Source organism: Balearica regulorum, chromosome 2 (assembly GCF_011004875.1).
Source record: "Balearica regulorum gibbericeps isolate bBalReg1 chromosome 2, bBalReg1.pri, whole genome shotgun sequence".
Classification (NCBI taxonomy): domain Eukaryota; kingdom Metazoa; phylum Chordata; class Aves; order Gruiformes; family Gruidae; genus Balearica; species Balearica regulorum.
In genome coordinates, this window is record NC_046185.1 from 101,905,503 (window position 1) to 101,930,666 (window position 25,164).

General features: G+C 42.5%; 1 long non-coding RNA gene across 7 annotated transcripts in view; it reads left to right on the forward strand.

Annotated features, from left to right (window-relative positions):
- Window positions 1-4,120: 4,120 nt before the first annotated feature.
- Window positions 4,121-25,164, forward strand: part of LOC142600477 (uncharacterized) — a 288,877-nt gene continuing 267,833 nt past the window's right edge. For 5 of the 7 annotated variants that reach the window (XR_012833977.1, XR_012833975.1, XR_012833976.1 and 2 more), the window contains exons 1-2: window positions 4,520-5,411; window positions 7,612-7,917. This is a non-coding gene — a long non-coding RNA (uncharacterized LOC142600477). The other 2 variants (XR_012833980.1, XR_012833974.1) reach the window with 2 other exon arrangements.

A 25,164-nucleotide genomic window follows, 5' to 3' on the forward strand; every position in this document is an offset into this window, starting at 1 on the left:
CTCCTACAACCACAGGCAAACCTAAATACAGAGGCAAAAAGAAGAATTAAAGATGAACGAATGCTGCATTAGAGTCATTATTCTTATACTTAGTTCCCCTTGAGTTTAATCCTGTGTCAGGTTTTCCACTATTTTTTAAGGGATGAATGTCAGGCAAAATGGAGTGTTGTAATCTGGGTCATTCTGTTTGCCCTTTTTTTGTATTGGCACAACATTGGCAATAGATTCCCATCATTTCCATGACATTCCAGGATTTATTAAACTGAACGTCACTGTGACATAAAGTACCAAGTATTTTCTGATGCTAGGGTGCAAGGCATCTGGGGCTAAGGATTTAATGTTAATCGGAGCTAGGTGCTGCCCAAAGACAAAAGAGTAGGTCACAATCTGTGTGCAATATTTATCTTTCCACTTACAGAACACAGGTATCTTTATTAGTACATTTTGTATCATAATTAAAAATGTTACTATGTTTACTGACAGGCCTATGAGAATTGTTAGGAGATGTTTCATTCTTCACTTACTCTAAAATTATTTGAATTCCATCCATTCCAGATATGGATTTTTCTGTAATGTTTTCGACTTTTCCAAATAATTTGCTACACTATATAGTTTCTATTTCATGTTAATTATCATCAGTTGCTCCCTTTTTCTTGCTTCTTACGTATTCCTTTCTACTGTTTAATGCTTGCATTTACCTGGCCAATGAACCACAAAGGGACTTTAAACAAATTTTATCGTCTCGACTGCAGATAGCTTTTTATCCATCAAATAAACTCTTCTATAAGACACAGTAACTTTTGTTGAAATGTTTCTGATATTTTTGACTTTCAAACAATTTTTCTAATTTTTCTCATCCTTACTTAGTTCTTCAGTTATGTATTATCAGCTGTGACTGTCTTCTGTGTGTGTATATTAAATGTAATCAAGTCACAATTATGGGACCCTAGGCAACTGGTGGCCTCTGGTCCAACGATTAGTTAATCTTTATCACTCATACTGATGTAATAAGATAGAGACATACCTTGTTTAAAAACAGTTTGTACTAGAGAATTGCAACATAAGAATTTTTGTTAGACACTTTTGGCCTCAAACTTCCACGGGTGGGAGGAGAAGTGGATGTGGGTGATTGTATTTACCTGGCCCACAAACTCCAACTCATTTGGCAGGCCTTGGGGCAAGTCTCCATCCTCACAAATCCTCAGCAAGCAATACCTTTATGCAACGTGTCTTGGATGCCCCCCCAAACCAAAATCCCATGAAACCAGGAGCTACTTGTACAATTTGTGCTTTTCCAGAAAATGCTGCTACAATGCGCAGCCTTCCACCGGATTGGGGGCCATCTGGTAAGAGACTTGGCAAAAAAATATATATGTGTTAGCATATATACATGTATATGTTGGCTGGACATCAATGTGCATTACAAAAAGAATGCACGTGAAAAGCAGAGAAAATAAGGAAGGAAGGAAGGAAGGGGCTATGGTGCAGTCAACACTGCTCTTCCCCCTCATGTGTGGTGGGTTGACCCTGGCTGGAGGCCAGGTACCCACCAAACCTGCTCTGTCACTCCCCTCCTCATCTGGACAGGGGAGAGAAAATATAATGAAAGGCTCGTGGGTCAAGATAAGGACAGGGAGGGATCATTCACCAGTTACCATCATAAGCAAAACAGACTTGACTTGGGGAAATTAGTTTAATTTATTACCAATCAAATCAGAATAGGATAATGAGACATAAAACCAAATCTTAAAACCACCTCCCCCCACCCCTCCCTTCTTCCCAGGCTCAGCTTCACTCCTGATTTCTCTACCTCCTCCCCACCAGCGGTGCAGGGACACAGGGAATGGGGGGTTGTGGTCAGTTCATCACACGTTGTCTCTGCCGCTCCTTCCTCCTCAGGGGAGGACTCCTCACACCCTTCCCCTGCTCCAGCGTGGGGTCCCTCCCATGGGAGACAGTTCTCCACCAACTTCTCCAACATGAGTTCTTCCCATGGGCTGCAGTTCTTCATGAACTGCTCCAGCGTGGGTACCTTCCTCAAGGTGCAGACCTTCAGGAGCAAACTGCTCGAGCGTGGGTCCCCCACGGGGTCACAAGTCCTGTCAGCAAACCTGCTCCAGTGTGGGCTCCTCTCTCCACGGGTCCACAGGTCCTGCCAGGAGCCTGCTCCAGTGCGGGCTTCCCACAGGGTCACAGCGTCCTTTGGGTGCATCCACCTGCTCCGGCGTGGGGTCCTCCACGGGCTGCAGGTGGATATCTGCTCCACCATCAACCTCCATGGGCTGCAGGGGAACAGCCTGCCTCACCATGGTCTTCACCACGGGCTGCAGGGGGATCTCTGCTCCGGCGCCTGGAGCACCTCCTGCCCCTCCTTCTGCACTGACCTGAGTGTCGGCAGAGTTGTTCCTCTCACATTCTCACTCTCTCTGGCTGCAGTTGTGTAGGTTTGTCCCTGCTTCTTTCCTCCCTTAACTCTGTTATCCCAGAGGCACTACCACCGTTGCTGATGAGTTCGGACTTCGCCAGTGGCAGGTTCATCTTAGAGCTGGCTGGCATTGGCTATGTTGGACATGGGGGAAGCTTCTAACATCTTCTCACAGAAGCCACCCCTGTACCCCCCCCCGCTACCAAAACCTTGCCACACAAACCCCATATACCATGAAACTGAAGGATTAAGAAAACAGAAGTGAGGAGGTAGAAAAAGAAACATGGATAAAACAAAGACAGAAATAGCGTAGATGGAGAGAATAAAAATCTAGGATTGGTGAAAAAGTCAGAAATGGAAGGAAAAGAGAAACAGTCTGTAGAACATAATTTAGGAGGAAATTGTAAAAGTGTTATGATAGTTGCCCCAGAGCAGACAGTGCAGAAGGCGAAAGGAATGGTAAAGAATGACAACTATAAGGAGGCATTTCACATGCCTGGTGCTATGCTATGTTATGTATTATCATTTCACCTCAGAAATCTAGACTGAAAAACAACAGCAAAGTGCATTGCAGCAGAAGATAGGAAGATGACGTTGGAGAGCAACATACATCATATGCAGTGATGGAAGAGCTGGGGGCAGTTTCTCTGGGGCAGGAGGATAAAAAGGTTGATCATGGGTGGGGAGTTATAAAAAGTTTTGAAGAACAAGACAGCATTGGGTAGGAGGGAATGGTTTGAATAAGCCTCGAAACTAGGGAAGATGGGCAGGGGAGAAGGGAGCTGGAAGAAGGACAAGTTGGGTTGCTACAACGAAATTAGCATGAATTGAAGGGAAATAGGAAGGGAGGTAGGTGAGTAGGGGTTGTAGGAGGTGTCAACAGAACACCAAAGGCTAAATGCTATGCCCTTCCTTCTTCTAAAAACACACCTGTCAGGATCATCCTCTGTTTTCTGACTTTGAAAAACTAGCCCAACCACGTCGGGTGTGGGCTGCTGTTAGTTACCAATTCCTGGTAACTTCTTCAAGAAAGATTTTAAGAAAAAAAAAAAAAAAAAAAAAAAAAGCAAGCTGCAATTGGGACAGCTTTCAAGCCTGCTCAGCCTTCTCCAAGAGGGCCCGATGGCTGGGGGCTCCGGGAGGGGCACAGCACCCGGAGCTGCCCCCAGCCTCTGCCGGCACGCCCGCCGGGCACCGCGCAGTCACCGCACGCACACCGTGCACACGCTCACAAGACACACACACGTGCTGTGCACGCCCACGCACACACGCACGAGCACCCTCAACGCCCCCCTGCACGTGCACACACACACACACACGTGCAAACAAAGGGCGGCAGATCCGTTCCCCTTCACACCCGGCGGCACCCCCCCATCCCTCCCGCCCTGCCGGCAGCCCCGGCCCCGCCGCCCCGACGTGGGGGTCCCGCTCCGGGCGGACCGCTCCGCTTCCCCGAACGCTTCCCCGAACGCGGGACGAGGACGCTGGGATGCCGGGTGGGCACCAGAAAGTTAGGCACCGGGGGGGCGCTCCCCCGCGCCTTTGTTCAGCGCCGGGGAGAGGACCCTTGGCGGGGCCGGGCCGAGCCGGGCGGGCACACACTCGCACCCACTCGCGCCCACGCCCCGGCCCGCGGCATGAGCCTGTCCCGCGGCCCCGCCGTCGCCACAGGGCCGGGGGGTGGGAAGGAGGAGGAGGAGGAGGATTGAGGCGGAAGGTGTCTCTCCAACCTCCCTCCCTCCAAGGTGAGTTGCAGCTCTGCTCCGCGATTCTTTTGTCTCGGTGCGAGGCCGCCGCGCACCCCCGCCCCGCCTCGCCAAACTTTCGGCGGGGACCTCGGCGCCCCGACGGCCGCCCGCGGGCCGGGACCGGGGCCGGGCAGGGGCCGGGCAGGGATGCGGGGGCAGCCGCGGTTTCCGCCCGGGGCCGCACCGTGGCTGCCGGCGGCGCCCGCGGCGGGAGTCCCCGTGGGAGCGGCCGGAGGGCAGGTGAAGGGGCCGTGGGGCCGTGGGCGGCCCCCTCCTTCCCTTTTGGTTTCTTTGGGACGGATGCGGTCGGCCCCATCTTTGCGCTTTACGCAACAGGTAGGGATGCCAGGAGCTGGCCGCAGCGGTGGTGGCACGGAGCCGTGGCCAGGAGCTTTCGGGGGGCTTTTTTGTTACGGGCTCTGGAAAAGTGCAAAGGGGAGGGGGAGGAGAAGCAACAGTCTTCCCAAATTCCCCTTCAGTTGTTTATTTATGTACTTCCCGTGTCCATGCAAAAAGGGTTCGTTTCGCAACTCCGGAGGTTTTGTTGTTTTTTTTTTTTCCCCCTCTTTTTCCTTTTCTTTTCTTTTTTCTTTCTTTTAAACTTATTTTTCTTTATGTCCTGCGTTTGCCCGTCTCATTCCGGGAGATCGAACTGACCGAAACCAGATACCCAGAGGCTTGTCCTTACTGACAGTCGGGGGAATCCAAACAAAGAGGTGCATCTACCGGAAATAATGATTTGAGAGATGTTTCTCTCCCTTTCCCCCCCCACCCCCCCCACCCCTTCTTCGCCTTGAATTAAATGATTTTCTTTTTCTTTTCTTTTTTTTTTTTTTTTTTTTTTTTTCCCTGGGAGGTTCAGTTCGAGGGAAGTTTTGCGCCGGAGACGGGGTCGGGGCTGAGGAGGGATGGAGAAGACGGAAAGTTGCGGTAGTGGGAGGAGGCGGGGGGCGAGGGCAGCGCGGGACCCCGGCTGCGCCCGGGCCGCGGGGGGAGCAGGGGCGCGGGGGACCTGCCGCCGCTGCCGGCTCTTTGTCTGCTCGGGCAACTTGAACAAAAGGAGAAACTCGGATGAACTCTCCATCTCTCCCTCTCCTCTCCCGGGTTATCTCATCTTCGACAACTTTATCCGGAGAGATTTACTCAACTTTCTCCGAGCTCTCCCGCCGCTTAAAAGCAGACAGCCCCGCTGTAGGCTCGTGAGGAAATCTGGTTTCACAGTTTAAAGAAAGGAGAAGGTACGTTCGGACTTGGGGCTTATTGTTCTTTCTCGGCTCCCTCGTCCCCCCCCGCCCCCGCCCGCTCCCCGCAAGCTGCGCTCTGGGCTGGGAGTGCGCAGAGGAGGGAGGCTGCGGGCAGCCGGGCCTTTTCTTTGTACTTTTCGGAGCACATGCAGGTATTTTTGGGGAGGGTAAGGCTCCCCATTCCGCCCTGGCTCCGGTAATGCTGGCTGGGGGGCACTACTCGGGGAGGGGTGTGGGTGTGTGTGTCTTGCCTCCTCGTTCTGCCCGCTTTGTATTTTGTTCTAGTAGTTTAATTTATTTCCTTTTTTACTTTTTTATTGGGGGGGGGAGTGGGCTCAGAGAGCTTTCTGCGTCGGGTTGTATTTTTAAGAGTTTGGACAGAGGAAAGCTGAAAACGGGGAAAACTTCTTGGGATTGTAGGGAGTCCTGAGGGCCCTGGCCAAGCAGTGGGGGCTGTAGGGCTGGGCAGGGCAGCGCACGGCAGGGGCAAGGTGGGGGCTCCGCTGGGTGCCAGCCTGGGCTGGGGGGGGGGGACGGGGACACCACAGAGGGTCACACATTGCTGCTGTGGGATCATCCCAGGGGAGCAAGGTGCACAGAAGCGCGGAGGGACAATTTTAGGAGGGGAGGGACCAGAGAGAGGACTTTGTTCTTCTGAATGCATTGATCACAGGGGAGGGGGAGAGTGGGGAGGGTCAGCCCAGGCTGGGTCTTCCTTGGCTTGTCTTCTCTGCTTCGTCCCTTTGAAAGAGCATTAGTTGCCTTGGTGTTTGTTCCATTCTTTTTGATATTCGCACTTTCTAGAGCAAGCATCACAACTTGAGAAAACTTACTTGTGTGCTCTTTGTACTTTTCTTAATTATCTCGATTAATTTAGTATTTTATTATTTTCCCTTCCATTTTTCTACGCTATGTAACAACCGCCACTTTTCCTCATTTTTCATCCCGGTCCACTACTTTCCCTTTCCTGTGTTATTTTCTTGTCCTAATTTGTCAGTTATCCCCCTCTTTAAATCTACCCGTTTCATAATTTCTGAAGTCTCTACGTTTCCACTTTCTATTGTCATTCATTCTCCTTCTTCCTGGTCCCTTTCCACCCAGTCGTCTACCTATATGCTTGCTTGCATTTCCCATGAAAAGCTTCTTTTGCCAGGATCTTTCTTTTCATGCATGTGTAGATACCCTCAGGTTTCTCCTGATGTGACGCAAACATAAAAGCTTCTTCTTGTTCCCTCTCCTAAAATTATTCTTCTGTGGTCTGCCCTACATGCATGTTACTCAGTTATGCAGACAGAGCTTCTAGCAAAAAGTCTTGTGTGTCCACCAATATTCACCTTCTCCTTTCTTCTTGTCTTTATGTCTGTGAACATGCATCTTCCAGTCTCTAAAAGCTTCTTCTAGTTCCTGTCCCTCATCCTTGGTGTGGAAGTTTGTTACTTCCCCTTTCCCCAATCCAGCTTGGCAGACCCGACGCTATTCTTCATATCATTATTCCCTCCTGTGCAGAGTACTCAAACTTTTCTCTCCATTCCTTATATTCCCCTTCCTAACCTGAGCAAAAATTTGCTGTTAGTACTTCTGAAGGAATGGCACAGGAGGAGTAGTGTAGACAGGCGCAGGTTTGGCTGCTTTGGCTTGCTCCTTGCTGGGCCAAGCGTCAACTGTGGTGCTCGTTGCCCAAGCCCCAGCTGCAGTAGCACATTTGCTGGTGGAAGTGCCATAAGGGACACTGAGCCTGGGCTGAGAGGGGAGAAAAGATCACCATTAAGTTCTTTCCTCCACCATCCTGATATGTTTCTTTCAAAAGGGTTGACGAGTATTATTTTTGCTACTGGGGCTTTTTTCTTGACTTATTCTTTTCATGAGTTTTGAAATACCTGCCAGGGCAGTTGAAGAGCCTTTATATTACCTTCCTTTCCTGTCACTTCAGTGCTTTCTGTAATGTAAGACTGTACAATGTGTGTAGAAATATGAAAGCCTTTTTCTTAAAGCATTGAAAGTACAAGCATGACAGCATCCAGCCCAATTCTTCTGTTACACTCCAGCCTGGTGATGTTTTTAAAGTGAAATGTCGTCGCCAGGCTTTGAGTTTAGGATGTGTCTAAATCTGTGAAGAAATATTTGTATGTTAGTTGCCGAGTGGTGTGGCAGACTTACTGTGCTGAACTAACACTTATTCCTCCTATTTGAATAGGTCAAAACACAGCCGTCGGGAAAATGGGATGGTTGCCAAAACGTTGGTCTGTGATGGGTGCCATGTTGCTTTATTCTCTGAGTGGTGGAATACAGCTTGGGATTCTTCAGGGGTGGTTAACGTGGTACAAACTGTACCGTACAGCTGCTGAAGGTCTTAACTGTTTGGATTCATACATAACTTAACGGGCTCCTGGAAGAATTGGAAGAGCCTCTTGTCGAAACTTGAGGATATTGTGGAAAATGCTGCTGAGACCCATTTGGATTATATTGCCATCTGACATCAAGGACCTGCAGCTGATGAAAGGTATGCATCTCCCCTGTTGCAAAAATAGTATTTTGATGTACGAGACATAGTAAGTGCATCGTCTTTGTTTTAAACAAACTTGCTTTGTAACCTTTTATTTATTTGTTTTTTCATTGCCTTACTGCTGACGCCTACCAATAGTTTTGAGTGGTGTAATCTGACAGAAATGCCTTACTAATGGTTTGGCAATGTGTATAACTTAAATGTAGAAGGAAAGACTGAACATGAAACTATTTTTGTATTCAGAGTTAACTGATATTTTCAAGGTAATGACTTCATTAGGTCTAGGAGTGCTTAGCAGCTCTAGAAAAGCAGACTAGTTAACTTTTAAGAAAAATAAGTTTAAAACAATTTAAACAAAGCATTTTCCACAATTACGACCTTCCAAATAGCCAACTTTGTTTAAAGACGTTACTGTTTTGAGTTGAACTCGGGAAAACAACCTTCCGTTATTTAACCTTTCTTCTTCCAACTAGCAACAAAAATCCTAATGGATGGCTTGTATGGAGGAAAGAGCAAATAGAAGTATTTCACTTTTAAAAATTTCAAGATATTCTTGTGTTTCATATGTTTTTACAGTTTTGATTTAAGGCTTCTTGTAGAGTGTGTTTGCATCCTGAATGCCCTAGTACTGAGCAGACAGTGCTCTGTTTTCTTGTTATTGTATGACATAACCGATGTACAAAAATGAAATGAAAACCAATGAAGAAAACAAGTAGTTAAAGATTTATTAATGAATAACAAATTATTCCTGAATCTAGACTAAGTGTTAATCTAATGGTAAGGAAATAACTGAGCCCCTTATGAACTATGAAAATTGGAAAGAAGATTTAAAAAACTATTTAAAATGTGATCTTTTTATACCTGCTTTATGCACTTCTTATTTATAGCTGAAAATGAATGACATGAAAATAGTTGGTTTTGCTGCATATTTCAGCTCATCTGATTGGATCCAGCCTATACCATATGTAGGGCAGACAAGAATTCATAATCTTAAGAAAAGTGCTGAGCTGGCTGGCCTACTTTAGAGCAAAATAGAAATCTGAACAAATAATCACTCGTTATCCTTTCCAGTTGTAAACAGAGATACAAGAAGCAATGCAGTTCTAATTTCCTGGTTCTGACCGTGTTTTAATAAAGACCTACTCTTAATTTTCTTGATTATTGAGGGTAAGCTTTTTGTTACGTACTGAATGCAATGAAGGTACGTTTAGATTTCCATTCTTAACATTGTTCTGCATTTATGCTATTTTTGAACTTTGCATGATTTAAGTTGGCCATATGAAAGTCTTTATTTTTAAGTCTCAAAAAAGGAAAGTCTTAGGCTGTTTGTGGAAAGAGGAGAAAAAGAATATACATGGATTGTGCTGTATAAAATTAATTAGAGCTGCTATCTAGTGTCATCTTGGAAAAGAAGCCCAGTCATTACATTTTTGTATTTAAAGGAAACCAAAATTACGATTGTTTTTTCTTTCTGTGCAGTTTTTCTTCTTGTTCAGTTTCTTCTCAGGCACTTGCCACTCTTTAGGCAAAAAAGTAAACTGGTTAGAAAAGGTACACTTCATTTATCTGCATGAAAGCCATTCATTTTCATCAACACTGAAAACTGAAGTGAATTTTTACTTACAGCTAATGTAAATAGAGACAACTCCTTATCTTAGCTTATTCTGAGAATTTGCGTAGATTGAATTTCATCATTGCCATAGGATTCAGGATATATTATGCAAATTATCAGATATATTTGTGTTTGTTTACACTCAGAACATTTCAAATGTTAATAACTTGGTGACAAAGCTGTCAAGATTCAAAGAGGGGGGAATACAATTTATCTGTCTTCAAATTTGCTTTGGACTATTTCCAATAAAATGAAAAGAAGACAGAGAGAAGATCTGCAGAGAGAGGAAAAGTAGGGCCAACTAGGAAACATTTAGTGCAGTAGTTCCCAGCTGGTAGGTGTGCTGCGTTGGTGAGAGGTGAGACCCTTGCACGGCTTGCACAGAGACGGAGAAAATGCTTTTTGCAGGCTCTGGCTGGAGTGTCCCTGTACCTTTCTCCTGGGAGCAGACCCAGCGAAAGGGGCAGCACCAGCAGGTGAGGCAGGGGGTGGATGGAGGCTGAGCGCTACCGAACGGAGCAGCACCTGGGCCCTGGGAGGGGCGATGGGGAGCACCTGCCTGAACTGGGGCAGGAAGCAGCGCTGCTGCCTTTGCTGGGGGCTGGCTGGGAGGAGTGTGGGAGCTGCTGCTTGAGAGGAGCGTTGCAGGTATGAGCCCTAACACTATAGCTCCAAAGCATGTGATAAAGGGTTGTTCTGTGGTTTGTCTCTGGTTACAATTGGGCTATTGCTTGCTTTGCTTGTGACTGTCCTGGAAGGTGATGGAGATCCTTGTGGGTGTCCTGAGCGGGGTGGGCTTGGAGGTGAGCTCTGAACCCCCTCTCACAAGCCTACCCTGGGATGTGTTGTCGTTCAGCTGGTAGCAGAACTTACACCTAAACAAAATTAAGCCAAATCCAAACAGTATGAGTGGTGGTTCCTCTTTTGAACTGTGCTCTCACTTAAGAAGGTCTTCTAGCCAATGTACTTTATGGCATGAGAAAGGGCCTTGGTCCATGTAACTGAGGTGAGAGTAACCATGGGGTGTCATGGGCCAACAGAGCACAGAAGAGATTTAACAAGCTGCAAGAAGTGCTTTTACAGTGTGTTGTGGGGAGGTGAATTGCAGTGTTGGATTTGTGTGTTGTGAGGAATGGGCAGAGGAGACAAGGGCAGGTTTTATAGCTTCTGGATTTTTGCATGACAGATAGATGTGGTGGTATATGGAGTAACTTCCTATCAATGAACATCTAGGAAGGTAGACGGGAAAATGCAATAAAGACTTTATTTTATTTCTTTGATTGCTCCTTCCCTTTAGTTGAAGTGTTTTTTTGCGGGGGGCATGAATTCCAGAATTGCCAAGTGAGGTAGAAATTTCTGTAGACCCGTGTGCCCCCTGCTTGTTTCTGATACAAAATGAAGACAGGGATGTTTTCCTGAGGGCATGCTGCCTTTTGCCCCTCCAGTGGGAGACCCCGCTCCTGGCAGTGCAGGACAAAGGAACTTCCTTCTCTGGAGGCTTTACCAGAGCATCTTCCTTGGGATGTGGAGATACAGTTTGACTCTTGAGTAAAATTGTGGGAGAAAGCTTTTAGAAATACTACTGTTAATCCCTAAAAGCGCTCCCAAACTGTCCAAAGAGTATTGTGCAATTATGAGGAGGATGGCATGGTAAGTGGTGGCTTTGTGCTCCTCACTGGCAAGGTGAGGTAGAAGCTGTAGGGCAGGGCATATTTCTAGAATGGAGCTGGCTTTGTAGCTTTGATTCCATAGAAAATGATATTGAAAAGTATCTAGGTGTGTCGTCCCCCCCCCCCCCCCCGCCTTTCTTTATTTTGCCCAATGCTGATTGAATCTCATGTGCTTAATCATATAGCTTCATATGGTAAAAATCATAATTGTGAATATGATGTCTTTTTTTTTTTTTTTTTTCCTTTCTCTGCTTTAGCTTGTTTGTCACCTTATCAGGTAACTTGAGGTACAATATTCTTACAGAATCAGTATAAGCATTGGAGTATGATTTGTTTCTTTTTAGCTTGTGTTAGCAATTTTTGTGAGAGAGGTAGAAGAAAGTTGACCAAGGCTGGAAGGAGAGAGTTGCCACTTGAGATCTGGGGGTGGTGGTGGGGTTTATCACCTCCCCGTTCTATTGTAGTTATCACTGAGAAATACTTGCATGAAAACTTATAATGAAAAGGAAGCTTCCAACATGCGATCAGCTTTCTGTAAAATGCTATCAGTTATGTCAAGACAGAGCCATATGGTGTCTGGAATAGTTTTCTTTCTCTTGATTGGATTTATTTTATGTAGCAAGATGCTTTCCAACTCACTACCGGATTCTATTTTGATTTTTTTTTTTCCACTTGCATTGTCATAACATGAAATTCGTCACAAACTATTTATGAAGCCTGGCCTAGGGTGCTATTGTGCTTGATACGTTGACCTTCCCTTGATTAAAATGCATCCACGTGTTTGGGTTTGGTAGGGGGAAATGGATAAGCTAGGGGGATTAAGAATATTTTAACACAAAATTAATTGTGGTCTTCATGTGAGGACAAGGACAGTATTTCCCCTGAAAGGTTATGAAACTACTGCAAGTGTAGATTCTGTATTCATATCTATGAATATCGTACATTAGTGAGAACATATTGCATTTAATTCTGTTAATTAAAGAAGAAAGAAGGGAAAAATTCTCATACCTAATCTAAATGTGCATGCTCCTGCTAAAAGTAGCAAAATGATTACTTTTTTAATACTTAAATAAAAGTGTAGCTTGTTTTTAGGAACAATGTTGCCACCTGATGAAATATACTGCATTTTGATACATCTTAAATGTTCCAGTATCCATTTTTTGGTCACTTTTCTGTGCCTGGGTATTTTTTTTAACTGTTCCTAAAGAATTTTGTACATGAGATGAGTTGCCTTAAGTCCTGTACGGGGAGATGAGCATGGTGTTGCTCTGGATGTCGGCATTACTTCCTCCTTGGAGATAAGGGAGAGCCTTATGGTGAAGTAGAACCACGAATGTTTGCATGGGATTCCTCACAGGCGAGGGGGGTGGGTGGGTGTGGGGGGGAAGGCACGCGTTTGTCACAAAACTTAATAAGTGGGCAATGGGAATGGGTATTCCAGGCCCATAAAGATGCAGTCTTAGTTGTGAGCCAGCGTCGATCGGTGAGGAAAGGATGTGGTGAGGCATCTTGAAAATGAGGGTTAATAGCTAGTGATTGATGCGATAAAGGAGAGGTGGATTTTGTGGGAATGGATGAGAAGCAGTTTGTCATAAATTATGTGTCTGGAGGCCTGTGCCATCAGAGCATTTCTAATGGGAAAACGTAGTGAAATCTTTAAACGGCCATAGCATAGGTTATAAATATCTCGGGGAACAGTAGTATTGGCTTCTTTTTGGTGTATGATAAAATTGTTTCTGTTTAATGCTGTACAAGGAAACAAAGTTGACTTTAGCTTTGCATGTTTTGAATTAAATTTGCTCCCGAAATAACTGCAGTCTTCAGTTGAGGATACGAGTTAGCTTATTCTGTTTGGCTTTGCAATACTGTGTAAGGCAAAAATTCATTTAGGTAAGTGGTTCAGGAATTGCATATGTTGTTTTGAGATTATCTCGGAGGTGAGACTTTGTGTGGCTGCTCGTTTAGTTATCTTTCAGAATTTGCAAATGGGTTTTTGGTTGGTATCAGTGCAGTGTTGCTCTGTGCATATGCTCTGAAAATAATAGAAGTTATGATGGCTCCAGAATACCTAAGAAGATACCCTAGAATATGCAGCAAACGCTGAGGTGTATTTAAGCAACTCGCCACTTTTGTGCGGGCTGGTGTCGTGCTGCGCAGGATGTTAATTTAGGCACATAAGCTACTTTAACTGTATAATGGTGCTACCAGACTTGATCTGTTAATTGTTGCCTCTCTGCTGAGCTTGCACGTGATGTGGCTTCAGCTCTGGAGCTGGCGGTAGCTCAGGGGGCTCTTCCCTGGGCTCCCCTGTGGGGGGTGAACATGGACTCAGCTGTGCTTTGTAGAGAGGCGGCTGTTTCAAGGCTTTGGGCTTCAGGTGGTGGAAGAGACATTCTTCCCCTTACAGAAGATGTGTAGCCTTATTGGTAAAAAACCAGAAGATAAGATAGATGATGAAAGGTGTTCTATCTCTGTGGCTTAAGTCTGCCATAATCAGAGTTTTATGATGCAATATAGGCAGTAGCTTTATTCCTTTGAGCTCCTGGACTGGACCTGTGGAGCATGTTTAGGCATGGATCCTTACTGAAAAGCAGACTTTGGAAGGAAGGGTGGTTCTTGTTCACAACTTCATGTTTTCTGTGCCTTGCTTTTTTTTGTTTATTGAAACTCATTACACTTGCAAAAGGAGGAATGAGAGAAACATAATTCTAAACCCAAAAGCTTGTTCTTCATCATGTAGACACCTTTTCAGCTTCAGGATTTGTATGCACTATTTTTATAGTCTTAAATCTACACATTATGTGGCTTTATCAGTTTAAAGCTTTCCTTTTGCATGTGGTTAAAATCTGTGTCCTAGATCATGGCTGGCTTATCAGATTTGGATTAACTGCCATTTCTTGTTTTCAAATAGCTTCTTTTCCATGGTATCAACACCTGATATTTGAATATTATCATCCATCTTCAGGAGACTTTGATGCATGAGCATTTCTAGCCTAATTTAGTTGACGATTTGAATGCGTTGTGAAAAACTTTGTTTAAATTGAGAGAAAGTTGAGTGATTATTGCTTTTAAAGCATAAATGGGAGCACAGCTTGCAAAAATAAATTAGCTGTCCCTGTAAAAATCTATATCGTCAACTTAGTTACTCCCTATAAATCAGCTATGGGAGTTAGCTAGAGAGGTTTTGATGTGTATCTTCTGCAGGAATTCCAGCACTTGGGCAGTGGAGGAAGGGGGCTATGACTTGGTATATGTTCATGACAGTTTATTTCAGTCTTAGTAATAGGACTGACAAGGAAGTTTTAAAGGCAACAATAAGAGAAAGTTACTCCCTCTCCCCAAAGAAATGGACGTTAAGCAAATTGCCCATTCATTGAGATTAGTTTTGGACCATGCAATGCATCAAGATTAATTAGAAGCTAGTTTATTTCAAGTGTCTTATTTAAACTCATACTTAACGCCTTCCTTGTATGCATTTTAGTGTATAGTAGCTTGAAACTAATACCTGGAAGGTTTTCATCAGCCAATTTGAGTTACCTGGTGCACTTTTTTCCTGTTTAGTCACAGACATTTGAGCTGCTGTGTCTAAATGCAGTCATTTAGGCTGATTTTCAGCAGAGTGAAATAATAGTTGCTATTGATTTCAGTGGTGATATGGACCATTGGGGTTTTTTGGAAAAGCAAGTCAGACACCAGAGCCTCTGTGTGTATGGGTATACACATATTACATGCTTATATTTTAGATATATATAGACATGTACACATGCACATCATACAGTCCAAACCCAAAGGTGTGGTGCCTGAGGCAGCTTCATGAAGGAGACAGGTGGTTTTTCCTCTCTGTTTGAAGCAGTGTCTAGTGCATTCCTTAACCTTGTTTCTGTCATCTTGGGTAAGTAGTCTTCCATGCTGTGTTTCCTTTTTGTTTTAGTTTGTAGCTCCTCAAAATGAAATACATGCTCTGTTCCAATTTACCAGTTTGTTTCTTGAAATACACCCTGCCTGTAAATTCTGATCAGTCAAAAAACCATATAATGGAAAAATGTTTATTGAATTAGTAGCGATCAGGCATATACTGAAAGAATTCACTGTAATCAGTGTTAAAACACTATCTCAATCTCAGGCATACTGCTCACTCCTTCCCTCCCTCCTTCCCCCCCCCCCCCCCCCCCAAAAAAAAAAGACATCGCTGAAAAGCAGCAGGCATATCTGAAGTGAAGCTATGACAAGCACTTAAAAAAAATTATTTTTTTCAACTTGTAATCAATTTGACTTAACTTTTTAATGTGTATACATGTATGTACATGCCTATATATGTTGGTTTGACGGAATCCATTGCTTTAAATTATGCACAGTGTAATACTTGAAGTGGTTAGAGGAGATTTTTTAAAATATATATATATCTTGTTTTAATATCTTCAGTAAGAATTGTTGTGAGTGCCACCAAAACTATGTGTGGAATGTTACTTGTTGTGGACTTCACGCAGGGTAGATGTATTAATGGCGCTCTGTTTGAGACAAGCGAAAGGATGTTTGCAAAGGAAGACCAGAACTGTTCCCAGATTGATTTCTTTGCATTTGCAAATGCAAAGAAATCAATCTACTGCTTTGACCTTGGATTGCGTGTTGCAGTTGAAATAGTTTTTTGCCCTAACACAGTTGCAAAAGGCAGTAAGTTAAGATATGACAGATCAGAAGGAGAGTAGGACAGAAAAGAGGCAGAATTATAATTCTTTTGTAGATTTGTGTGTTTGTTGCCCAGGGTGATGCATCTTGAACCTTTTCTTAAAGTGTTGGTACAGTCTTGTGAAGCATAGTTGGGCTTTCTGATAACTATGTAGGATAAAGTATTATAGACATTGATAAAATGACTGTAGCCTTATTAAAAGTAAGGATTTTCAGACACACTGTAGTCTGGTAATAGTTTCTGAACATGAAGGGAAGAGGAGCTCTCCGGTTTGTTGCTCTACTAGATCAGAAATGATGTATCTGAGGGATGGTTGCTGAATTAAAGCAGCGTATATTCTAGGCTTCTGGTTGCTTACTGTGAGTAGTGCTGTGCAAACAGCCCAGGAACTGCCAGGAGCCATTTTGCATGTAACACTTTCCCTTCTTGTTTTCTACCATGGGCAGTGGTTTATGGCCATGATTTGTGTAAGAGGAGTAGGGTGTCTTTATTCTTATTGTTATTCTGAATGCTTCTAAGCTGAAGAGACCCATGAAGTAGACCCTGTTATTTCAGGTCAGTGCCTGGATTGACTTCTTGGCAAAAACTTGTTATGGATCATGTACTGTCATCACTGCAAAACATAGTAGACTGAAATAGGGTATCTCTGGTTCTGCTTAGGTAAGATCAATTTCTTCTATGAAAAACAAAAAGAAAATCTCTGTGGAGAGGCAGGGGTTGAATGTAGTATAACAACCGCTTGCCAGAGACATACTTGATAGTAGTTAGCTTTTGAGGGAGATGCAGCCACTTAGTGTGTGTCTCTAAAGAGAACCAGGGTGCACTCATAGGAAGAATATTGGCATATCTGTTGGACAACAAATGTTGTCGTATGTGTTTTTAGTGAATTTTGACTTTTTCTGCCTCTTCTCTCAGTGTTGAAAGATGAGAAATACAGACTCTGAGGAATATTGCCGTGAAGAGTTGATGCCTGCATTTGGGTGTAGGGCCATCTTATTTTTGTTTTCCCAAGTGGGAAAAGGAACAAATAATTCATTAGGCATAATAGAATATTTAATCTCTCTTATAATGTTTGTGTGGTTCTTGGTTCTCCAATTCTTGGATTTAGAATTGCTATGCTAGCTGCACATGTGTTATTTTATATTGAAATTGAAATAAGTAGAAAATGTAGTTGAAAAAATTCAGCATAAGAATTCTGCATAAGTTAATTTTAAAATGAAATCTCATATTTCAAGGGTCAAAGTCTTTCATTTGGTGAAAATTATCAGTATAGAAGCTCTCTCTATCTTTAACCGAACTGGTCTCTAATTTATGCTTGATTCTTCTGCTAGGTTAATGTTAATTAGTTTAACATATCACTCATAAAAGATGTCATAGTTGAGTCATTGTGTAGGTAACAAATCTTGCACTGGCTAGCAATGAAGAAATATTACCTCTATTAAAATCCACACTTAAATCGTGGAGTCAGTAAGGACTCATGACATTTTGCAGTCATCCAGCTTAATGCATTTTAATGCCTTCAGTGGTGTGAGGTTTTTTTCTGGGGGGGTGGGGTGTGTGTGGGATAAGCAAGTGAGGGAGACCTTTCAGATTATGCTGTATAATATATAGTGTAGCCTGTGCCAAGTGAGAAACCTGGTAGAAATGCTGGCTCAGACTGGAGTTAGGGCTGGATACTATAACACTGATTTAACCTAAAAAAAAAAAATAAAAAAAAAATCTGTCCAGTGTTGGGTCAAGGAAAGCATACAAAAAGAGTGGTAAAAAAGCTCAAATCTGCTTATATTCAGAACCCAAGTAATTTGATATTAACACCACAGATAAAAATTTACAAGTGTGCATGCTGGTAATTAGCTAAGTAATTTCATCCATCTCTGCCCTGAGAGAAGTATTAGAACTGGGCCTACAGTGGCAGGCAAATTTCAGTTGTAATTGTGGAGTGGTTAGTGTGACTCCATAATCTTTTTTCTTTTTCCTTCTTTCCTCCCCAAAATAATCCCCCAGCCTCTCAGAGGAGGTGATGGTGTGGTGTCGAGTCCTGGCATCCTGCTCGACTGTTACAGCTATTCCAGGGTACTGGATGGACAAGACAAGTTAGTCTGACCAGACCTCTAACCAAAAGACGCTGCCCACATTTATTTATTTAAACCACCAGCATCTGAATGGCAATGAGCAATTGAACAAGCAGTCAAGAGTGCTGTTGCTTCCTCTGCCTGAGGAAGCCTGGTTGGAGGTCTCAGGTCTTGAGGGTCAGTGGGGTTTCGCTTGAACGGCACAGGCAGGCATGGTCAAGAGACAAGGACTTTGCATCAGAAATGTTAACGTGAAAATGTTTAAACCTCCTCCGCTGCTAAAGGCTGTAAACATGTACATGCTACAGGAGCAAGGCAGTCCTCCCAGTATGTGGTGGAGAATGTCTGAAACTTTGGAGGGCGCCTGCCACTGCCTCTCAGAAATCATAAACTAAGCACACAGATGTGTTTGCTTGCCAGTTGTGTGTTTGTTTCCCTCTGAAGCAGATTACTGTATCTTTGTGGCCAGGTAAACATGCAAGTGAAGAACCAACATGTTCTATTGTCTCACAGTCTGAACATCAGAAGAAACTAGGTTACCTCTTTAATCTTTTTTAAGTATCCTGCTAAATTCAGTGGTTCGGATCTGAGAAATGGCAGCTTTGCAGCAGGCGGAGCTGATGGAAGAACAGGAATGTTCTCCTGCCTCCTTTCAAATTGCATGAGCATTTAAGCTCCTTTGGACTATTGGTACTTCTGTACCAAGTGGAAAGCAGAGCTGGTGACTATTTGGTTTAGTGTGAAGATTCAATGAAATTTTTTTCATAAATACGTACCATTCTTGAACATCCTGCTTTACTGCTTGTAGCACTGGCGTATTTGTTGAGTGTTTCAGCGTTGTTAGGTGTGATGTAAGACAACTATCATTTTGTGTCTCGGCATAGTTACATGAAGACATAAAGCAACTATCCCTTTGATGTGGCTACAATCTTCAATGTGTCACATTGACTTTTTAATGAGATACTATTGTGTACATAATGATGAACATTAGGTTTTCCTTTAACTGAAGGAGACCCCTTTCTATGAACAGGTTGCTCTTAAGGTGCTGTTTTCCTGAAGCGGTTTTACTTCTAGCTTCCTTAGCCATTTGCTCATTCATTCATTTGCAATTATAAGTTCTGGTTACCAGAAGAGTTGAAAAATTGTAGCAAATGAGAGATTTATTTCTGAATTTGCTTCTTACCTTGGATTTGCATTAAGCTTTCAGACTTCCTTTAATTTTAACCATGGAAACTGAATATATTACACTAATTTTATTAACATCAAAAGACTTCAAATTGTTCACGTGTAGCTCTTAAAATTTATAAAGCAGCAGTTTAAGACTTTGAAATTCTTAACAGATGCTCAGCTATGTTCTCAGTATTTGAACTTAAAGCAGAAAGAATTTAACTCAATTATAATAATGTAAACTTTTCTCCTTTTGCTTTGCATAATTAAATATTTTCATTTACATAGTGCAGAAGTTTAACATTCCAAACAGGGTAGATAAACAGAAGAAAAAGGCAGACAAAGATGCATCTTTGCATGCAGAGTAGTAATGTACTTGCTGGTAATCTTACTGTGCTAATTATTACCTTTAACTAGAAATGCATATGCAAATTCCTGTGAATATGGGTTGTATTTAATACGTGATTATTTTTTTTAATTGAGTGCATCTCCTGAAATACTCAGGAAAGTTCATTAGAACTGGGGCAGGAATACAACCACCTTGATATCTTCTTCTACTTCTTGTTTTAATATAGTTAGTGGAAAAGGTCTGGGGAAAATTAAAGTTTCCCTTTGTTTGGCCAACTTATGTGGGTGCAGGAGGTAGTTTGAGTGTGCCAGTGTGCAAGTCTGTGATCCTGTCTGTCTCTGATTAGCACAGTTTTTCCTACACCAATTGTAAAACGTGGTTATTACTATCACTTTGAGTAATGCTGTGTATCAGATTTGCCAGCCTGCTGTCAGAGTACTATCTCTGTGATATAATGTGAAGCACCAGGTGTTTTGAGGGCTGCAGAGTAGACCCAAATCTGCAAATAAACAGCTGCACTTCTTTAAACGACTGCTGTTTGTCATGTCCATATCAGCAAAATGTGTCAGACTGAAATTTATCTTTGTGTTTCTGAAGAAATTTAGTGCAACTTTTGTTGATTGGTTTAATGTTACACTTGAATCTTCTTGTAAGTGGGAGGATCATTGATGTTCCCCTATAACAAAATGAAGCACCTCTGATTCTTATGTTCCTAAATTCTTAAATTGTGTAATGTTTTACGGATCACGCCAAACAACATGTGATTTAAATACAAGTGTGTAAAAATAAGAGAACAACACTTCTTGTTTTTTGGTAGTGTCTTTTTGTTTGCTTAGCTGGTGAAGTTGGAGGGTATATAGCTTGGTTTGATTGAATGTCATGTGTCAAAGCAGTCTGGAGGATTTTTTTCACACTGATTACATGCTTCAAATCTCAAATTCAAAGTGCCGATACATACACACAAATATTCTATAATTAAAATTAAGAGAAGATGGTTTTTTAGACAAAGATTACATTAAACACTATTTTCAACATATGGATTTTATGGCATATATCAAAACACAAAATAAAGTGGAAATTCAAGCAAAAGGAAGAACACTGGTCTGTATGAATGTGTACACGTGCATTGTGGGATGGGAGAGGGAGGACCTTAGAGGAAGTCGGTGTATTTATTTTTGACCTTTTATTCACAGTTCCTGTGGGGATCCTTAGTTGATGAGCTTTGGGAAATTGTTTTAGTGGTACTTATCTTTCTGGGGTTGTCTATCGATTGTCTGAGTTTCTTCCATTTGCACATAGTTTTTCTAATACACTATAGAAACTTTTGTCATCTTTTTTCTTTGTTTTGATGGGAGTGAAGATGAGAGAGCAGGGTGTAGATGAAAAAGAATGAGAACTTAGTTTCCAGCGTAGTAAAATTTCGTGTCCTGAAGCTGCTTCTGATAGCCATCCTTTTAATGTAATGAGAGTGGCTGCTTGCTAAATACAAGTCCAAGAGTGTAGGTTACTTGCTTAAAGAAGTAGGAAAGCTATATGGATCTCATTAATTCTGATTTTCATATAATCCCAAAAGCTTGCAACAATGTGTGCTCTTATTTTTGTTTCTCTTTCCTCTAAAACTGATCACTGGGGAGCGCTTACATGTTCTAAAAAAGTCTTTGGGACGTCTGAGCACCTTAAAGATAATTTTATTGGTAGAAACGCAACCGGAGGCTGAGTGTGGTGTTCTCTTATTTTTGCTATTGCTCTTTTTGCTTTAGCTGTTAGGTATTTTGCCAGTTCTCTGTTCCATTCTTGCTTCATTAGACTTATACTACATCTCTGAAGGGTCATTATGAAAGTATCATTATGAAGTAGCTGCTTATCTCAGGAAATTGTAGTGTTCTCTACATTTTTGAGATGTTTTGATGCTTAGCAGAAAAATGGGTTTGGTTTATATTGAGTTGAGTGTATTGAATGTATTGGAGAACTGTCAATATATTGTAGTTGGATTAGGTAAGTTTTTGTATATGAGGAATAAACATGGTTCTGTGATTTTTTTTTTTGTTTTTTTTTTTTTTTTTGTTTCTTAACTGGATGTCTGAGGTATTGCCCTCCAGCTGGTTTTCTGTGTTATATTCTCTCTGGCTCTGTTTCTGTTCATTTACAACTGGATTTTACTATCCTGAGGCTTCTGTTTGAGGTGAGATAGGGAATTGTTTCAGTATGTCTATGTGTATGAGGTAGGATTTGGTTTCTTTTGGTAGTAAGAATCCAGTGCAGAGAGTTGTACGTAGAAAATAAGGAAATACTTTTCTTGCTTACTGGATTTTGTTCACAATTAGCTTATGCTATGTAGCTTAATTTATTAGAAAAGTAGCATGATGCTGCTTTACTAAGCCTTTCTCTCTCCCTTTTCCTAGTCTTGACCTTGTCAAAGACTCTTAAAGAAATTGTGTGCCCTTTTCTCATTTAAAAACTAAACACCTCCCCCTCCCCCATACCTGACATTCTGAAAATAATATTGGAATATTAGGCCTGGGAGTTCCTGGAGTACAACTATTTGTGTAGTCTGTGCACTTTTTCTCAGGTTTGTTTTTGTCCAAAGATTTAGGAAGTGTCTAGGCACTTTTTACTTCCCAAGTCGTTAGTGATACGTGGATGATTGGGTCCAAGTTTAACTATTGGCCTATAATCTCTGGGGATTAGGGTTCCTAGATGTTTTAATACCAGACACTGCTGTCAGAAACTGCAGTGAATAAGCAAGTCCTGATTCATGTGCATTTAATTAATCCTAATGCCTGGGACTTGTTCCAGTAAATTCACACATCTGGGTGAGTGCCCAAGGTTTTCAATGAGTTCTTATAGTTTGGGTATTGACCTTAGAGGGTTGGAGACTAGAATCAGGGTATCATCCACATAAAACATAGCCCTTCTGTGGGATCTATTTTAGTATTTGTTAGTGTGTCTTGGACTATGGCTCTGATTATGTTGAAGAAGGGCAGGCCAAGACGACACTCTTGCTCTGATCTTGGTTGCAAGAAATATAACTTTTTTTAAAATGCAGTTTGAATAACAGACCCCTCCACAGCAGTTTAATCCAATTGCGAGACAGTGTATCTCATTTTCCTAAGGGCTCTGATGGGATAATCCTAGGTAACCCCATCATAAGCTCTTTTCAGCATCTGGCAATACCAGTGATGAGTGCCGTGATAGTGCAGGTGACTTGATTTGTTGCTTGAGGTTGCCTGGTCCAGGCCTGGACGCAATAAATCTAACCAGAGGTATTTCAATAATTTTGAGTGCAAGCTTATTCAACTTAAAAAAGGAGTACCAAGGGGGGAAGCTTTGCCACGGAATCTCTCTCTGTGGTGGGACTTTGGCTGCATACTGGAGTGAAGTATTACTGCAGTAGAGGAAGGTCATGTTAGGAAATAGTTAAACTGTACATGTCAATCCGTGGGACTGTGATCCTTGTGATAATTCAAGTCACGATTTGTTTGAAACCTGCTCAGTTGATGGCACCTATTGCTGGCTGGGTTTTAGTGGACATAGCTGGCTTTTTTCATGGCTGTAGGAAATAAGCATCCTTTCCCTGAGTGCATTTGTGAGGGTGGTAAGAACATTTGTTTTGCTTTCAGCACTGCCTAGGTTTTCCTGTGTTGCTTTTGTAGTTGGATCACTTTTCCTCTAAGAGATGCTTCTGAAATGCAGGGCAATGCAGTCCCGGGAAGGACCCTCCCTCACACCACACCAGTTGTGCCAATTGGAATGGGAATGTCATTTGGGGTGTGTGTGTCTCTGTAGAGTATCTGGGCAGAGTGTGTTACATCTCTGAGGTTTTTCTTTCCTGCCTGTGTGGTGGGAATTTGATTTCTTCAGTTCTGATCGCTTTAAGAGGTAATAGACAGTCCTCTTGTGTATCATTTTTACGTGGGAGCTGTTTGATCATTATACCAGGATTTTTAGTTTCAGGGTTGACATCTCAACTTGTGTGCTCTGGGGTCAGGATTTCTGGGTGTTGTGTATGGTGTGTTGTTTTGGGTTTTTCTTGGTTTTGTTCGGTTTTTTTGTGCGTGGATTTTTCTCCTTTTGTAATATCACTGTTGGAACTGGAATCCCTGAAGGTCTCTAGTTTGCTGTGAATGAAATCCACAAAGTCAGTACCTGGGAGGAGCAAGGTTTCCATTCTCCCTACCTTTTCCTGCCCTTTGGGAGAGGAAGTTTGAGTGAACATCTACATTGGCAGGGGATTGCATTGCCTACTCCACAATAATCCATGGTTATTTGTATCTACGACTGCTCTGATGGTGTGAATATGACAATGGTATTTTTGCCTACCTATAAAAGGAAGGATTTGCAGTATTGATAAGGAGGGGGAAGAGCTCAGGGGCAGGAAGGGTGATACTTGGTCAAAGTTTTGCCTTTGGGGGGGGGGGAAGGAATAACAAATGCATTAGAACTCTTTTGTGGCACACCTAAGTGCAACAGTATACACAAAGACAATGACAATGTAATTGGTAGTTCAGGAGCTTTATTGCAGGGCTTCAGGAAGTGTGTGAAAACAGAACAAGTTTGTATTTGTGCTTTCATAGTTTCCAGTGATTTATGGCTTGTAAGCCTTGGACTTGTCCGAGTGAAAGTGTCTTTGTAGTTAATAATCATTGAGGATTTTTATTCCCATCACTTTTTGAGCCAATGGGAACTGGTAGTATTCACCACACCCAGTGGCACTGAATTCCACAATGGACTTCACGTCAAGAAATCTAGTTTGGTTTGGTTTGAACCTGCTATGAGCTGGGTTCCTCCAATGCCCCTCTGCTGTTGTAACAAGAAAGGCAATTGTTTCTTTCCAATTGCTTGCCTTCCCCTGCCAGCTTGGATCTTGCAGACCTCTGCATCATCTCCCCTCAGTGGTCTCTTTAAAGAGGTTATGAGGCTAAAGGAGCCACACACAGGAGCCATCTCTTACCTTTGATTATTTTTGCCCTTTGTTCTGTGTTTTCTAGTTGTATTGTGTCCTGTTGAGAGAAGAAACCAGGCTTATGTAGTGATACAGCTTTTCTGGGGTTTTCTTCTGTATCCATTCTGTAAAAATAATTGAAAGAAGCCTGTTTCCTTTTTATTTTCCAGATAATTAAACCATCTAGTAAAATCTGTTGTTGCCCTGAAACTTTGTTCCTTACTGGTAGGACTGATGGCTGTCTATGTAAAAGGAATGCTAGGTGTTCCCTGTCATCTTCCCACTCTACATATATGTGCTTTATTGTTTTGGGTTTTTTTACTCAATTTTGCCTATAACTTAAATGCTGTAGGCACTGAAGATGCTGAAAACTTTTGTTCAGAAGTTGGAAACACTCACTAGAATAAAGCTAAAAAGCTGTAGCCCTTCTAGAGCTGCCCCAGCTGACAGGGCAGGCCAAAGAAGAGCTGGAAGGGCTCATTCCTCCGGCAGTCAGGTAGCAAGTACAAGAATCAGTAGAGTAGGGATAGCCTGTCCTTGTTGTAGGCTAAGAATATAGAAACTATTTTTTATTTTTGTATCTAGTATAACTAAATAAAAAGGAATACTTTTTATTGCTTAGAGGTATTGGTGGAGCAGATTTTAAGCAAATCTTCTGATTATTGCATTTTTAGCATTTTGACAAGTATTTGTAGCAGAAACTTAGTGTGTGCCTTTTTGCATGTTTGCTGCTACATCTTTTTTT